This window comes from Sphaeramia orbicularis, chromosome 9 (assembly GCF_902148855.1).
Source record: "Sphaeramia orbicularis chromosome 9, fSphaOr1.1, whole genome shotgun sequence".
NCBI lineage: Eukaryota > Metazoa > Chordata > Actinopteri > Kurtiformes > Apogonidae > Sphaeramia > Sphaeramia orbicularis.
Genome location: NC_043965.1, coordinates 23,245,900 through 23,264,992, shown reverse-complemented (window position 1 = coordinate 23,264,992; position 19,093 = coordinate 23,245,900).

Below are 19,093 nucleotides of genomic sequence, written 5' to 3'. Positions count from 1 at the left end.
AGCTACACAAAAACTCATTTTCCTTATGTTTCCCAAAACTCCAACATAAAGGAATTTTGTGACAGCTCTTATCGGTTATTTGTGTCATGCCAGGGGAAATTTAAACCAAAAATCACATGGAACTTCTTTCTAAGACTGGAAATATAAAAGTGAATTGTCAGAAGTGCAACAAACAGCACATGGTTCGTCATACTGAATGGATAAGTTTTGATCAAGTGGACAGCTGGATGGATAGAAAGTTGGAAAACATATTTTACCTCTTCTTATGAAATGATTGTGAGAATGTGATGATGTGATTTAGCCTTAACCCTTTCATGCATAGTGGTCACTACAGTGGACAGCTATTCTACAGCTGTTCTCTTGTATATTCATAGGTTATGTTGTTTTAGTTCCATATCAGACAACACAGTGGACACTTACGCTTCATCCCATACACTGACATTCATACTGTTACTGTAATTTTGCTGTTCTTGATAAACTTGATCTGTAGTAACATGCTTTAAATCAGTTGCTAATTGTTATAAGATTATAATTAACAGTTTTTGTAATCAAAAAGGTTTTTTTTTTTTTTTTTTTTTGCATATTATCTCCATGAAGTTAGTACTAACTAGTATTAGAGTGTGTTAAAATGTGAGAAAACACCAGATTATTTACATGAAAAATGTTTATGTTTCATAGTTTTTCTTCTTACAACTCCTTTTCGAGTGTAGATGAATGATTTTGGAATTTTGAATTTGCATGTATTCTGTAAATTCTCGAAATAAACAAAAATAATGAATGAATGAACAGTTTTCACACAGTATATAACGTTCTGATGATGGGTTTTAAATACATGTTTCTTCGCCTCAAAAATTAAAGGTATGGTGTCCAGTTGAGTGGACGTGATTGTAACTCCATGAAAAACAGGTTCTTAAAAAAAACAAAAAAACAATTGCATTGTTTTTTTTTATGCCTAAAGAGGAATGAAAACACTCAGGAGAAAAATCTCGACTAAGGTTTTTATAATTCGTGCATGAAAGGGTTGAAAGATAAAGTGTAACTGGGATTTAGTATGTAACCATTGCACCTGCCCAATGACTGATGCATATAAATGGGAATAAAAAGAGGAATGTGTCTGAAAACAAAGTTATTCCAAATTTATTAGCAATGGTGTAATTATATGTGTCTAATTAATGAAAGGATGAATCCAGTTTCCTCATCATTGTCCCCTCAGATAACCCATACTACAGGCTACTTTTCTACAAGTCACCCTCATGATTTCTTCTTAATTTTTTTTTTATAATTTGACAATCATGTGTGATGAAATAGTGGTAACTGGCAGACCGACCAACACTAGACGTGATAAAGTGACCACGTCATGATAAGTGAGGTGTCTGAGTGTCTGTTTTTTTTTAAACTGGGTCATAAAGCAGGCTTAGGGTGTGTTCCTCTTATCCCATCTGAGCACCATTCACTTCACATGGAAAGCCCCTCCACCCCACGCTGACCTGTGATTGGTTTAGAGAGCTCAACCCCTGACCCTCTGACCTCTGACCTCTGCAGCGGCTGATCCAGTCCATATGAGAGACTCCTGACTGTGACCTTTTTTCCCATGCAGCTCTCACTCACACACATGCACACAGGTGCTATTCAGTGGGTGGTAATGTTAGTTCCAACTATGTGCGTGTGCAACTACACATCAGTGTGTGTCTGTGTGCGCCTCTGATCCCCTTCTGTCTTTCTTTGTTTGTTAACACTGGTTTTGATCTTACCCCTCTGTGACGTCGTCTCCTGAGCTGACCCAGTCACGTTGTCTTGTAATATAAGAAAGCTGTCTGAGAAGTACTCACTATCCTTACTGTCAAGAAAATCTGATGTGCTGTGTTGTGAGCGTGTTTGTTTGTCAGTGTGTATGATTTCTTATGTTACTACAAAATATACAACACACTATAAACTCAGACTTTGATTCTCAAATCAGTCCAAGTTGGAAGCATTGGGGTATATTTGAAGTTTCCATCTAATTTCACCTTCAGATTTTGTCATTTGAGTAGTGCTAAATGCTTCTAGACTCTTCTTCTTTTAGTTAATGAACTTCTTCCCAAAGAGAACAATGAATATAAAAGCAGAACTTCTGACAATGATCAGCTTACACTTTACTTTTAGATGTAGCTAAGTTCCTATGGAAGACAGGTAATTATTGATATTTTTGGTTCCGCACTTTCTCAGTTCTCTAAATAACTGTGGCAGAAAAAGCACAGTGCAAACGTGTCTCTTCCTCATTATCACTGTATCTATATTAGTGTTTTAACATAGATACACATAAAGAAGCTCAGATTTATGCATCATGTTGGTAGAAATGATACAGACATGTACTTTTATTTTGACTGGATTTCATTTTGCCATTCATTGGTGAGTCAAAATCATGAATCATGTTGTGACATTACAAAGAGGCAGTTGTGAAAATCTCTCTTAATGCCAAGCTAGTAGCACACTTTTACTCAGACAATCCTGTACAGTGAGTGCAATACCACTAAAGATTATTGGACTTCATAGTACCTTTAACAGCTTATGTTGTTGTAGAATATACCATACACTGTAAAAGATGACCGCAGAATTAACACCAAAAAGTTGTAAAATTGCAACATAAAAAAACTGTAAGTGAATATAAAATGCAAAGTTGTTTATTTGAAAAGATTTTTGTGTTAATGATTAAATCAAATATAGTTGAAATTTTAAATATACATGTTTAAAATGTTAAATCTACATGTTGCTCCTTAAATATGTTTATGGTTTGATGTTTTTTTTACATTATTGTTCTGATAACCACAGCTGCCAGTTTTTTCCCATAAAAACAATGGGATTTTTTTTTACAGGGTAAGGTTGTGTTTCTCAAACTTCGGGTCAGGACTCCAGTTGGTTTACACAGCTGTTTTTATTGTGTTAAATTGGTAGAAGCAAATGTACAGAAATACTTTGTGAACTCATATCCCATAAAGACCCAGTGCTACTTTAGTGGCAGTTCCCAAATGAATTTTTCTCTATATTTAACATTTATTAAGTGATTTATCACCATTTAATGTAATATTATTTTCTTTATTTTGCATTTCTTCAGTGAAAATCAGGTATTTTCTTGCATTTAATTTACTGATCATATAGATGTTCATAAAAGCTCAGATTAAAGTTGAGGATCATTATATCAGAAACAAAGAAAACTGAAGAAAAGGTGACTTGTCAGCAAAGATATTGATAACTGAATGTAAAACCAACACATTTAGTTAAATTTGATCTAAAGTGGGCCGGACCAGTAAAATAATAACATAATAATGTATAAATAGTGTCAACTCCAAACTTTCCTCTATGTTTTAGAGTGAAAAAAGTAAAATTATATCATGAAAATGTTTACATCTACAAACTATCCTTTAAAACAATGTGAATAACATGAACAAACTGAAAAAATAAGTGCAATTTTAACAATATTATGCTTGAGTTTATCATTTACACTTGTTCACTACAAATTACAGATCACAGTGGATCTACAATTAAGCAAAACATTTCATAACAGACATAATATTAATAGAATCACACTTACTTCTCTTAAAACATTTCACGTTGTTTATATTTGTTCAGGTCATTCACAGTTTTTGCAAAATTATTTTTTGTTTCAGTGTAAATACATGAAAATGTTTACATTTACAAAGAGAAAAATTTGGAGTTGTGAGTCTTTATAGGTTATTACAATAGTATTTTACTGATCCGACCCACTTTAGATCATATTGGTCTGAGTGTGGAACCCAGACTAAAATGATTGTTGATATCTTTGTGCAAAGGGCCGGACTGGACTTTTTGGTGGACCAGATTTGGCCCCCAAGCCACATGTTTGACACCTGTGTTGTAGATGATTGTGTTTCCACTTTCACCATGGAGCCTCTAAACGTCCGAATGGGTCATATCTGATGACCATGAAAAGATGAATAACTGAATTTTGCACCAATTATTTATATTTTGTTGATAGGATTGGTGGATCAACAAGTATTAAACATTTTACATCAGCAGATTATTTTGGTGAATGTTTGATGTTTGGGTGTTTATGGGATATTGCTAATTGACACAGAAAATATTAGAAAAGCTAGGTGAGTGTTTGAGGAGAAGCTGGACTCACTGTGGTGGACAGATGCTCATTGAATAAGGTGTAGGACATATTAGACAGTCCAGATCATCCTCTTCATCCCATTCTAACCAACCAGAAAAGCAGCTGCAGTGGAAGACTCACCTCATTATGATGTGGAACTGAGAATTATAGGAGATCCTTCATCCCCACTGCATCAGACAGTACAAGACTAATAATTATTTGTTCAACTTTATTTATATTTTGATTTATTTTCTTGTCTTGAGCTGATGAAAAACAAATTTCCCCTTGGGGAAAGATGAGGCTGTACCTGGATCTGTATTTATGTAGATCTCACTGAAACTGCAGAAGGCAGAAGAGAGGCCTTGGATGTAAAATACAAATTAAGGCAAAGTTAAAGATGTAACAAGACACAGACGATGTGATACGAGAGACAGAATGCAAAAGATGTAACAAGATAAAAAAGGTGTGAAAAGATTAAAATGACATAATAGACATAACAAGACAAAAAAAGACACAAGATTAAAACACTGTAAAGATGACATAAAAAGAGGCATTCACAGACAGTGTTTTGACAGTCAGTAAAAATAGATCTATAGCAGTATGTGACATATTTTTGTAATTTTAGGTCCTGAGGAGACATGTATGGGTATTAAGCTGAAAATGTTTGAAAAATAGAATCATTGTCTGATAAAAAATATCCCTACAGGTCTTTAAAGTGTGAGTCCATGTTGCATTTAGGGCCTGATGTGTTGCAGAACTGATCTAAACATCCTGATGAGGACAGTCGCCAGGCAAATACATAATTGCACATGAGCTCACTGGCCTCCTGATTTCCTTAACAAATAGCCCATCCCCTCATTTATTTGAGAAGTCTCCCACTCTCCCTCTCTCTCCTTGTCATTTTGTTTAGCATGAAGGAGCATACAATTAGCCTCTGCTTTGGATGGGGGCACAAGAACCTGCCACATAAGCCTCATTTGGTTTGCAAATGTCCCATTTCTTTCTGATTTTAGTGGCTAAAACAAATGGCTGAGCTTTGTTTTTAAAAGAGGGGGGAGAGACAGGGAGGGAGCAACATCAGGGAGAAGTGTCTATTTTAGGTGTGACCCGGTCATCTTGCCTGTAGTGGAGAGAAGAGGCTCTCCCAGATAATGACTGAACAAGCAGCTTTGTGTGGGATGACAAATGGAGTGATCCCACTCTCACTGCAACAAGAGCGTCGGTGTGATGTGTATGTGTGTGTGCCTTTGTCTGTGTGAGCTTATGTGTGTCGTTGGGTTGTGTGTGATTTGAAGGTGTGTGTGTGTATATGCACATACTGAGTTTAGTTTGTCTACGTGTGTGTGTGAGTGTCAGGAGAGAGTGTTAAAGAGTGTATTCATGGTCATGAGGTGGTGTGTGTCAACAGCAGATGATTTGCGTGAGGATTCTGGCCAAGCTGAGCCCTTTTGTTTTGTTTTGACTCTCCTGTTTTTAATGGACATCCAACAAAGTCATTTGAATACCATCAGCCCCACCTGTCTGACAGTTTCTCTGTACTGAGGTGGAGGGAAACAGGCGCGTGGTTTCAACACTGGAAGAATTTAAGTCCTCCTGTGCCAACTTTTTGGCTTAAGATTTATCTGAGAGAAAGAGACAAATAGCTATACAGTAACATGAATACACAACCGCTCAGGGCTTAAAGAAAACACACTTCACATTTTAATATTTGGCAGCATCAGCTTTCACTCAGCGATCAAAGTCACTAATCTGAAGTGTCAACAAAAACTCTTGCCAGTAAGAACAGATGAAGCAAAGCACATTCCAAGTATATTCATTTTGTTGTAGTACCACTTCATCAAAAATCTATCCATCCAAACCTTTCTCGTGCATATATAAGGTGATTAAGAAGTCATTTTCTTTTTTTTTTACTCTATCATGTTGAAACACAATCTCAAATCACAGCCAATTCTTATTTTCTCAGCTTCTTAAACATGACACTATTTGTGATTTTCATACTAAAGTTGACTATTATTGGAAGCTTGTCAAACCACAGATTCTTCTTGTTTTAAATATTGAAAAACAACAAAGAAAGTGCCAAAGTCCCTCTGGTATCTGTGTGTATTTTGACACTGGACACATGGAAATATATGCGTGTTTTAACTATGACCATGACCATTATTTAAAACTTTAACAAACTACTCACCTTACCTAACCAAATTGCCCATGTGCCTAAACAAATCCAAATCTTAACCATACAAGTGGTCATAAAAAGATTATTGTTTGGTAAAGTAATTGAAAATAAACCCAACAAAAATTCACATACTATTATAGCTCCAGTTAGGATTTATTAGTGCAACACCTTCTTCAGACCTCCAGAGAAACACATGCAGAGAAGCCATCTTAAATACCTAAAATCCCATGGTGTTACCAGTGATGTGATCAGTCGTCTTACAAATAGTCTTTTTATTTACACTGTTGCCCATAAAGCTGGAGTAAAATGTCTTTACCTCTTCTCATTAAATGATTATGACAATGTGATCGATTGTTGATAAAGTGTAACTGGGACTCAGTATGTAATCATTGCACCAGGTCAAAGGTGATAACTGATGTGTATAAATACAGATAAAAAGAGGAATGTGTCTGAAAACAAAACTACAGAATGATTTGAACATTTACACAAGAATATAAAAATCAAAATATAAAAAATATATAGTTTTGAATGCAAATATTCTTTCTGTGTATATTTTTTCTTATTATACACAGAAAGAAGGCTTAGGTGCCTTGCTCAAGGGTACATCAGCCAACAACTCTCTGCCAGTCCAGGGAATTGAACTAGCAACCCTTCAGTCACAAGCCAACATTCCAGCCATCTAGGCCACCCCCACTATAACACAAACCATGCATTTGGTTTAATTTTGAGGATAGGTCACCTTCCATTTCCCATAATTTACATATGGCTTTGGACAGACAATAAAATGTTCACATCATTAAACTGTTAGATTTTACTGTAGAGCCTAAAGGCATGAACCACTTGAAGTCAATGTCCTCAGTGAATCACTGCTTCCTCATGTCCTCACAGTCTCCCATGCTGACCATTCATCCACACATGACATCATCTCCACTGTGTCTGGTTTCGGGCCACAGAGAACGATGTTGTGATTGCTGATCAAAACCGTCACAGATGATGGAGTTAACATATGTGGAACTGGTACGTGGCTAAAGGATGGATTTCACTGGTTGCATTCGGGAAATCAGTTCATTCATGCAAACACAGCAAACGCATCGCCTAAAACGGACAAACTAAACACTTAAGGATGCAAATTGTAGTTATGGAAAATAGAAAGTGGTCTAGGGGGCATTCTAATGATAAATTACAGGTCAGAATATGTATAATATGTAAGTATGTAAGCTTCAATGGCACATTCATTCATACTAAGCACTTTTGTCTTCTTATTAGACATTTCTTCTAGTCTTTCTTCATTTCTTCAGTCTTCTATATTCAGAATAATTCAGACATAGCCTCCTTCAGTGATCACTGGAAGGTCATGATAATCTCAAGAGAACATCTGATTGTGGGTCAAAAGTAGGATAACATGTGATATTTCCATGTGAAACAGAGATACTTAGCTGGGAACCCTTTTTACAGCTTGTGGGCCAAAAGTGATTCAATGATTAAAAATATAGCTTTAGGTGATAGTATTTCAAGCACAGTAACTTGAGGAGTAGACAAGATCTTATGTTTTTTCTGGGTGAAGGAATGCGGTTCATTTTTAAATTAAATTATAAGGTTTTAATCAATTGAATGTAGTTGATTTGTGATAAATCAGAGGGGACATATAGGAATTTTTTATGAGTGGGAGTATAAAGGCTGTCCTGTTATCACTGGTGGTAAAACAGCTAAGAATCCACTTATTCCATGCTTTGAGGGTGTCCAAGATCTAAGCTATGTGAAACAGATTTTTGGCATTTGCTGAAACCGCAGTATGGTGTTCATTCTGAGTTTGCCGAGTTCTTGTATAATTTATGACCGTGCATTAAACAACCTAGCACCAGGCAGCCTATCATGTAAACAGATCAGGGCTTTTACAGGCAGCTTGCCGGCTGTTTAAACAGACGAAAGGAAAAGGGGAAAAGGAGGGAAATTAAAACCTAAATGGAAAACATGTGAGTCTGTGTAAATGTGTGTATGTGTAGGTGTTCTGCGACCAGACGATGTGGAAGTGACACAGTGTGAGGCTAAAACACACACATAAAAACTTGCAAACACATATAAATACACATGCACAGACATGCACGCAGACACATACACATAAAGCCACGTACCACAAAACCCCCTGTTTTATCAAGTCCAGCTGTGAGCGGAGTCATATCAAAGGCAGCATGTGGAGCAGAGCTGTGGTGCTACAGAGACGATCAGGTCCAGATGGTCTCCAGTCTGACAGGCCCTCTCACTTCACTCAGTTTTATCCGGTTATGTTACTTTATATATTGCTCGACCCTCCACTGCTCTGCTCCTGAGTGTTTTTTTTTTCCTCTTTCGCCCTGCAACTGTATTTAAGTTTTATGGCAGTCCTGTTTCAGAGAAGCCAAACAGGAATGATAGGGGTTGGATGAAGCAAAAGTGATGATCCAGTAACAAACCCACAATGTGTGTGTTGTGTACTTTGGCTCAAAGCCACCAGGACGTCCGTCTGTGCTTCTGATCACAAAGACTACAGGCCAAACCAGAGCTAGATATCATCGAGGAGGGGGTTAGAGATTGAGGGCTGAGTTGATCGCGTGGATGTTTTTGTTAAAGAGGTTTTGGCGGTTGCTCTGTGTGTCTTAACATGTGTAGTGGCAGTCACAGTCATGATCTACAACAGATGGCCGTGCAAAAAAAAAAAGGCTGCTAATCAAGACTCAGACACACGAACGTCCAAAGAGTTGTGTAAGCAGAGCAAGGCTGACAGAACTCATCACAGTGGAAGCAACAAATCACTGGAGATGATGAAAAATTAAATCTAATGAAGACATCATGTTACTCCGTAGCCATTATACATTATGAATTAACACAGACCACATCTGGAGCACTTGGAGGACACTGTGAGGTTCGCATTAGCACGAAACCAGCTCTGTATGACTGCTGAACAGCTAAGTGTTCAATTAATAAATATGCTCTCAATTTGATGTAATTACACTGCTATAAAGAAACAGTGACTCACATGTTTTCCCAGTTAAAACATTGTCTAAGAAGTATTTAGATTTGTTTTTGCAATGTAATTAGAGCACTTGTAAAAGAGGGCTCTTTTTAAGTCGATGTGTCCTTTCTGAATTCAATACAAGCAAAGTAATAAATGCAATTTTACTAACTTTGAACCACCAGATATACAGCCATTCTATAGTCCACTATTAAGGTAGATGTGGCAACAATTCGGAATTCAGATTTGTACACCTGTCCTTCACCAAATGTCCTACTTTGAGCAAAATCATGCACTATCAAAAGTTAAGACTCCCCTTTTGTCTTGGAATATGCCTTTAATGTTCTGCAACTGCTTTGTAGAGTCTTGCGATGTTCACTTAATGTTATTCCATATAGCACTGCATGATTTTTACAGCAGCTAGGAATGTAGGGAAGCTACAAAAGCAGAGATAGAGTCAAACTTTATAGCACCAGGGTATTTTGATCTATCTTTTTGATCTGCGTGTTTGATCTGTCTATTCTTTTTGAAGCACTCTCCTCTAGTTTTCCTCCTCACTTTAACATGGATAAAACAGAAAGCAGAATTGTAGCTGCCAAGTCACTCAGCCACAAAAACATGAGGTCTTTTATGTCGAGGGGAGAATGAAAGATAAAGTTGATCTACCTCTGCAGCATGTGAATTTGAGACAATGCTGCCTGTTTAAATGCATTCTCTTTGTAGTTGGTTTGTGTGTGTGTTGAGTGTGTTGCTGCATGACCCTGAGCGTGCTTTTATGTCTTCATTTTCTGCATTGGTATATTGAGCTTGCCCTCTGCATTTGTGTGTGTGTTTTGTGCAAGTCCGTCAGGAAAGAGGTGTCAGGAGCACATTCATGGTCATCGGCTGTGTGTTTTTACTGAGCACTATCAGACAATTATGTGTGGATGTGAGCTATTCATGGCTGGCCCTTTGTGTAAAAAAGGAACAAAGATGCCTCTCTTGATACACCAACACCCAGTTTGTTTAACAGCCATGCAAACAGGCTTGGGGGGAAATACCCACCACGAGTGATAATCAAAGGCTTGTTATGGTCATGGGAATGCAAATAGAAGTGTGTGTCAGGTGTATCATTACGCTGTTTGTGTGTGGTAAAGGTGTGTGTATATGTGAAACTAGCACATATACACACTTGCACTTTGACGTTAAAGTCTGCTTCACTAATTTGCACACAGTTTGTTTGACAATGATCTATGCGTACAAAGAAATGCAAATAGCCGTGTGTGTGTGTGTGTGTATGTGTCTCCTTGGCTGTCATGCTAATCCAAAATACAGGCTTAGACATTGAGACTCTTGCAGCCCCTAAAGTAATCACTAATACCGTTAAACCACAACTGAGCTCTTACACATATTGAGAGAGCAGATAAAGATAGAAGCAGCTTCAGCAAGTGTGTGTGCACATGTGTGTGTGTGTGTGTGTGTATGTGTGTGTGTGTGTGTGTGTGTGTGTGTGTGTGTGTGTGTGTGTGCATGCCCTCATCCACACACACAGTCGGATACATACACACATACTGTATGAATGTCTAATCAACTTCTTGCGTCCTTAAGAAACCATGCAGTTCAGTTGTGGCGCCGGTGGTTTTTTTCAACACATGCACTTTAAAAACCTCTACATCAAAAGGCAATCAGGTGGCAGTAAGCCCTCATGACACAGGCACCCACCCTGCTTAAATGTCCTCGTCCTGGATCTACAGGTTACATGGGGGCTGTTTTGTTGTGTACATAATGTGGAAAAATTAGTGTGAACTGAAAAGTGCTAAGGAGGCATATACAGGATCAACAGGTGGTGAAAACTGACACTTTAAATTAATCCATACTCAAATGTCAAGTGGAGCTGCATTTTTGGTTTAATTCTAAGTGAAACCTGCAATCCTCTCTTTGTGAATCCAATAGTGACTGAATAATGAGCAGATTCTTCTAAGATGCTTTTAAGATGTTTTTAAGCCTAAAATTCCACATGGTGATCTTTTGTCATTAGAATCTGTATAAGAACAAATATCTTTGATCATGGCTTTTTTAGATGAAAAGTATTGTTACTGTGGTTGTGTTCGCATGTCTGCTGTTAGCCACTTTTACACAGAGATCCCGGAAAAAAAGGTTAAATGGTGATCCCGCCTTTTTCCCACCACTGACCGATTTCCACAGCCAAGCCAAAGGAGTAGCAGAGGTGAGACAGGCTGGACTTTTACACAGCGGGACCTGCTTTCCGGAATCAAAGGGGCAGTGATGCAACACAGCGTATAGTGTGATGTATCACTTCCACGTTGGAAATACCTTGAGCATAGTGGTATTGCTAACCTCGCCAGAGTCTTTCACCGTTCTACAAATGTTAGCATGGATACAGTCCTCCACCCAAAGTGACAGCAGCTCGCAGATCTTGGCGTCTCCCTAGTTTGACATCTTTCTGGTCGCGTTGATATGTTTGTTTACCATACACTCTCATTTTTAAATCCCCCTGGTGCAGGGGTCGCACACGCAATACATCATCAAAATGTCACACCTTGGTTGCAGAATGAGAGGTGTTCCTCTTACATAGCGTTCCGGAATCATGATTCCACCTTTATCACAGCTCTGTTACAACCTCCAGAGGTGTTACAGAGCCGTGACAGAGGTGGGACCAAATGATCCCACTATTTCATTTACACAGATGTCGTTATGAAATAAAGGCAAAATATTCCTGTACAGAAGTGCTGTGTAAAAGGGGCTTTTGTGCATACACATGTAGAACATATATCCGTACCCATATTTCCCAAAGCCACTAGGTAAGAGTTTTCCTTTACATAATTATATTTCAGCTGCAACAAGTTCTTTAACCATAATTGATGCAATGATCACCAGTTTGATAGAGAGCATAAATATTGGACTATGTTTCAACAGAAAAGGTCATGTGATCTGATGAGTCCCCACTGACTCTGTTCCAGACACATCAAGGTGGCCACCACACATGGATCGGCCACCACAGAGTCCAGACCTTAACCCCACTGAGAATCTAAAGCATGTTCTGGTGAAGACTTTATGCAGTATCCAAGTATCCCATCAGTAATAAAAGGTCTTGGCCAGTGCAACTCTGGACAGAAATAAACGTTATAACATAGCATAAGCTTATCAAACTAATAGCTCAGTGAATGCATGCTGTAACCAAAGCTAAAGATGGTCCAATGAAATATTAGACTTTGGGACATTATGTGGATGTAGGTGAAAGATTATAAGACTTAATGTAAGAATATGGAGGGTTAAAGGGTAAGACAATGGACAATGGTTTAAAAAAAAGTGAAGCCGGTTAAGGTGGACAGAAAGAGTATCAACAAAGAGGTGAAAGAGGCATGAAACGCTGGTGGAGATGAAGATGTGGGTGAGAGAGCAGACTAAGAAGATTTACCAGACGCGAGTTATTCAACATCGATCTTAAAGAGGATTATGATTCCTGTGTTGCTCCCCATGACAAAACACAATGCACACACAACACAAATACATCTAGATTTTAACACACTGTTTCCTAAGTCTATATGGAAATGCACACACATGGTACAGCTGAAGTGGGTCTCCAAACTCATATAATAGAACACTTCAAAAGCATTAAGCAAAAACAACAACAATGAAAATGATGATTTTTGGAGGCCAGGGAGTCAGGGACAGTAAGATATGAGAGTTTTACACATAAGAAAGCTCTGTCTGTTTCACTGTGCTATAAACTGTTTTTATATAACTGCCAGTGGGATCAGTGGGTATCAGACGAGACTAAGAACTGGCCCCCGGACTTAATTTTGTGAGGCTAGGTCAAGCAGAGGTAACACACACACAAGTGGTTATTGAACATTGCATTTACTTACGCTCATTTCCTCATAACCTTTACCACAACAGCGGCATGTCTAAACTTCACCTAACCTTATGTAATCTACCAACTCATAGATGTAAAAATCTCTAATAAGGGGACTTCCTATCGGTCTTCAAAAGGGAGCCGAGTCTCCATATGTGACCATGTGAACACATTTATTCCACATAACATAATAAAAACATGGAGACATACTTAAATATCCAAGCATAAATCAAGAATGTGACTTATATGTAAAAGGAATGCAACAGTCACACTACACATATGAAAGCATGCAGATTTTTCATTCAGGCTAACAAGACTCTTAAGGACATGTATACACCACCTGTCAGACCTCTTCAACAGGGAGTAATATCTGGGTAAAAAACTCTGGTCTTATTTCAGTTTTTAGAAGTAACCCTTTTACTGTAGTAACATCTTCCCACTCCTCCAATACATATTGAATTTATTTTATTACAAGTGTACATGGCAACTGCTATATTGTCTTGATTACTTCTATTTATTAATTTATTTGCTCTGGTATTAGTTCCTTGTGCACACCAAAGTTTTGCTTGTCTTTCAACAGTCCTTCAACAGCAGACACACACAAAATAATAAACCTGAATGAAGACACATCTGTGCCTGAAACATGGGAAGACCTGACAAATGAAACCAGTCATGTTGCTTATTCCATATACTGTATATGGACAGCTTATATGACATGAAGGGCTAAATACTGGAAATATTGATCCAGAGCAAAACAGCTTATGTTACTTTTACCCCGCCCCCCAAAGAGGAGGCAAGGGGTATTGTTTTTGGTTCGATTTGTTTCTTTGTTTGTAGCAGCAAAACTATTGGTTGAAATCATACCAAATTGGGTTTATAGATTGCCAGTGACCCAGAATATATGTCATATGTCATATGGGGAAAGTAGGTCAAAGTTAAAATTTTGTTTGAATTTTTAAAATCTTTTTTTTTTTTTTTTTTCCCCCATTTACTTATAATGGCCGAAATTTGTCCATGCTGTCTATGTCCATGCTGATATCAGCACACGCATAGACATGATGACATCAGCTGGATCGATGCCTAAATAAGCTACAATGCATGTGAGGGGCGGGGTTTGTTGTGCCTGGCACCACTTGTTATAGCTGCTTTTGTTTGTTTACTTATATCCATAGAGCATTTTAGTCATGAGAATAAAAATACATTAGGGAAAGGTGGACAGTGGTGGTGGCGTCAAGGGACAACATCACTTACATGGACATGGAATGGAGACTGGGGTCTTGTTATTTATTATTAGTAGTATTATTAGGTTCTATTTTACAGCATTTATTAGTCCATCTGAAATTTCTTTCCAAGAGTGACCTGGTAACTACAGTAAACACAGAGCAAACAAACAACTTTCATACTCAACAAATGAATAAATACAATATCTAGTTACATACAATAACAGAAGTTCACAGTTAATAAAGGACAAGTTCGTGAGTAGTTTCAGGGACAATTTAGAAGCAATCACAGTGACAAAGAGTGTTATTTTCTCAGTTCTTAAAAATACACTTTATGACTTTATTGACTTGAATACACTTAAATTCCTCTAAAGTAATGACTTTTGAAAGTTTCAGTTTATTTTATTGTGCTGTGTGTGAACTCAACCGGCTATTTTTGGACCACTTACTTACTTACATGTACCCAAACAGGCAACGTGCATGTTGAAGTTCACCTTGAGGCCGCATGTATACTAAGCTTTTTATGCAACCTTCAAGTGATTAAATAATGGAATGATTGTTGGTTAAAATAGCAGTTATTGGATGCAACTCCAGTTCTCGTGAACACTCTCATGAACTTTGCTATCAGTGACCCCCTGGCTTCACTCACAATGGATTTGAGATTATAGCAAACTGAAAAGCTCATCTTTCTTAACAAGATCACAAAAAAGACTGGTAAGGAAAGGTGAAAGGAGAGAATACATAACAAGTAAAGACAATACAGGAAATGAAAGGGGGGGGGGGGACCCAGTCACATTGAAAGTCCTTAGGCTGCTTTTACTGAAGAATATTATGCCACTTTCTGCCATGAATGGGATGAGGTCATGTTTAGCAGTAACACAATAGCCTCGGCAAACCAGCTCGTCACAGTAGCAGCTCTTTGCTTTGACCTCTAATGAACCTTGCTAACTGTTTTACAGCCTCATAGATCAATGGTAAATCTATTAGAGCAGCTTAGCATTAGGGCGGTGTGTAATGGCTACGCCTGGATCCTTTAGAATCTAAGGTGTAAATGCAAACTAGTGCTAAGACCACTATTGGCATTAGACCCCTCCTGGCCAGAACTGAAAGCCATTACAAAACCTAGAAAGCTTTAATAAGGTCAGCACCTGTGAGCCAATTATGAGGACTGGAAAAGGTCACATGACATAAGGAGATGAGGTGAGTGAAACTAACAGGATGCTACACATTTGTAGGCCAAAGGTGACCAACATGTAAACACACGCTAGTAGAAAAGGAAAAAATAAAACTTCTCTGAAATCTCCTCGCTCAAACAGGACATTAAGCTGTGGAGCTGAGACTTGAAAGCACAAGATGAACCTTTTCTGAATTAGCAGCGTGTCTTTAATGTGGAAGGATGACGGATGAACGAGGGCGAACGGGATGAAGGAGATAATTCAACAGCTTGGTGGTTTTAAATGGAAAACCACAGTCCAAATTTTCAGCCCGTTCTTAACCACAGAAGTTAACTGACAGCACATTTGTATTTACTGTAAACCCACGAGGAGTGTTTGGAAGGGGAAAAACAGGGAGTCTTGTGAGTTTACACGTCACATAAACATCCAGGGAGTGTTTTGGTGAGTTCATATAGGTCTCTCACATAGAGGTGGTCAATGAGCCCCACAAACTTCAACATCCTATTTAAAAATTTTTATCAATTTCCAATAGATTTGACCTGAACTGTACTTTATCCAATATTTATTCTTTGTCGTCACCATCATAAGATTGTTTTTTCACTATAAAGCTCAACTTCACATGTCAGTGTCAGTGAATCTGATGCTAAATCTCAAATTGTTACAACAGCAGTGACAGTCAAAAAAAACATCTATCACTTAAATGTAATATAGCCTAACATTTCATATCAGCCCCCAAAAACCCTTTTCACACTCCAAGAGATGTGTCATTAAACGCAAATATTCATATTTTTCATGCGACATAATCTAATTGACAGGATGAAATCAGATTGGCTCGGTTTCACAATCTGTGTAAAAGTGAATGTGGCAAAGCTTTAAGAGATACAGAAAAGACACGGCATGTCGAAGAGGACTGGGAATCCATTGTAGCCCCTGAAAACTGGGATGTACCAAACCAAAAAGGATCAAATAAATTATAAATAAATAAGCAGTGATTAATTCATCACATATTAAGCAAGGACTACTGCATCGAATCGTCCTCTGCAAAATACCACCCAGATGTACTGTTTATAATGTTCAGTGTCATTATAAAGAAAAAACAAAGCATAAGGAAAGGACTCGTGGAAGAAAACGATTTAAGAAGGCTAACAGTTTTCATTCATGGCAAGTTATCAGCATGACTGCAAGAACACAAGTATCTCAGTTTACAGTTTGTTACTGATCACTTGCTGATGATTCTGATAATTTTGTTTGTTAATACTGTGAACATCTACTTCCAAGTATGTGTATAGGTTGAAAAAACATCAGATGATAGCTTCAGAAACCATATGACCATGGATCTGAATAGTTGAAGGTAAAGTACAGCTGCGAAATGGTGCATCAGAACAGTTTGACTCCAGTGGATTTTATAGCAAAAAGAACAACTTCCATCATCCACCACCGACCAAAATCATCTACTGATCTATTATGTTTAATAATTTCTGAACCACTAATTCTATCAATACATGTAAATAATTGGTGTAAAACGTGTTTGTCGTCTTTTCATGGTCATCAGATATGACCTATTTGGACGTTCAGAGGCTTTGTAGTAACCATGGAAACATTGTCATCTTCTACAACATTGATTCACCAGTAAAACCCATAGAGTTGGATCAATGACAATGGATGGACACACTTATTTTAATGTTCAGTTATTGATATCTTTGCTGAAATAGTCACTTTTTCTGATATAATAACCCTAAGCAGTACTCTGACCTTTTATGAACGTCTACATGATCAGTGAATTAAATACAGGAAAAGACATGATTTTCACTAAAAAAAAAATGCAAAATACAGAAGATAATATGATAATAATTGGTGATAAATTACTTAAGAAAGGTTAAATCTGGAAAAAAAAATAATTTGGGAACTTATGGGTTACTAAATTTTTGAGGACAAGCACAAATCTTTGAACTCTGAGGTGAACTCTGAGGTAGAGTTTACTATTGAGCATATTATAGAGGTGTGGCAGTGTCAAATGCACACAAACAGAAACAGCTTGAGTAACAGGTCAAGTTTAAAGTTTAATCAGTCACAAGAGGAAGGATTATACGTGTCTGTTTTTCTTTTCGTCATGCAGGTCTAACACAAATGTGCTTGAAGTCATGAAGTTTGTGTTGGAGTCTGTGTTGTGTAAGTAATCAGATGTTTATTGATGTTAGTAGACTCCATTTCTAAGCAAACAGTTGTAAGTTTTGTCCTATTCCTCCAGACCGCCCCCCCCCCCCCAAAGATCCTTGTCAACATAAAAGATAATTTTATGAGCCAAGAAAACTGCTGTGCGCGGTAAAGATAGCAAAGTAACATTCACTTTTGTGTGGAAATGACTCAGTGGACTGCATCTCTTGTCACATGTGTTAAACGTTACCCACACCAAAACGGTCATTACCTCAACATATTTCACCTCAGTCATCGAAAGCTTGTGACAAGGTATTAAAAGATCTGAAAATCATCACAAAGAAAATGGTTGGTCATGTTGAAACTGCACAGTCAGAACCGGCAGTGGAGAGGAAACGCTACAGTGATGGTATCTCTGTGACTTTCGGGTGTGAAGTCTTTCAGTTAATGCATTTACAGTCCGAACAGATTTACAACAAACTAAGGCACCATTACTGCATTGCATTATGGGATATTTGTGCTATTGCAGTATAATGTGCTGGCATACTGTAATATTTACCTATAAGCAGTATGTTAAATTCAAACATAGGTTTCATACTGTCACTGTATTACAATTAACATGTTCGCGTAGAATTTCAGACATTACCAAACTAATATCTCCAAAAACATCTGAGCAGATCCTTTATTATTCTCTATCTACGTAAATACACTACAGATTTGAGTTCTATATGAAGCTAAAACTATATTATAAGCTACCGATTGCAGAAATTAGAGCTTGCAGTTTTTAAGTTTCATCCTCCTTTGTTGTTGCGTTGCTTGTAGCTGTAGCTGCACTTAAGAAGTTGTCACAATAGTTCTGTAACCATGGTGAAGGAGGACTATACCTGCAGTGGAAACACAATGCGCTGGTGGCCAAACCAAGCCAAACCGCACAATACAGGTCAATACTGACAGCGGAGAAGCAGCAAAAGCAGTCAGTGAATACGGTAACCAAGACAGAGGTTAGCTTAGAAATGCAGTTAGATGATATCAAAGCAGACCACAACAAATTTCAGATAAACACACGAGCGTGTCAAAAGGAAGAGTCAAAGACCTGACTTCGTTTTTAGTATGTGTCTGTTCTCAGTGCCTGTGGGGCCTCAAAGCTTAAAGAACCTATTTGGATAAATTAGTGATATTTCTGTTGGTCAAAGTTACTGGAAATGAATGCAAACTAACCGTATGTCACTAAGTATAATCAAACATGTGTGTGCTGACATGCATGTAGGGAACATATGTGTGTAGTGGCAGGCTTTTTATTTGTGGCCTGCTGATGTCTAGTCATCCACCAAAGCAGTAGCTCTACTGTGGTAAGAGTGTGTGTGTGTGTGTGTGTGTGTGTGCGTGTGTGTGTGTGTGTGTGTGTGTGTGTGTGTGTG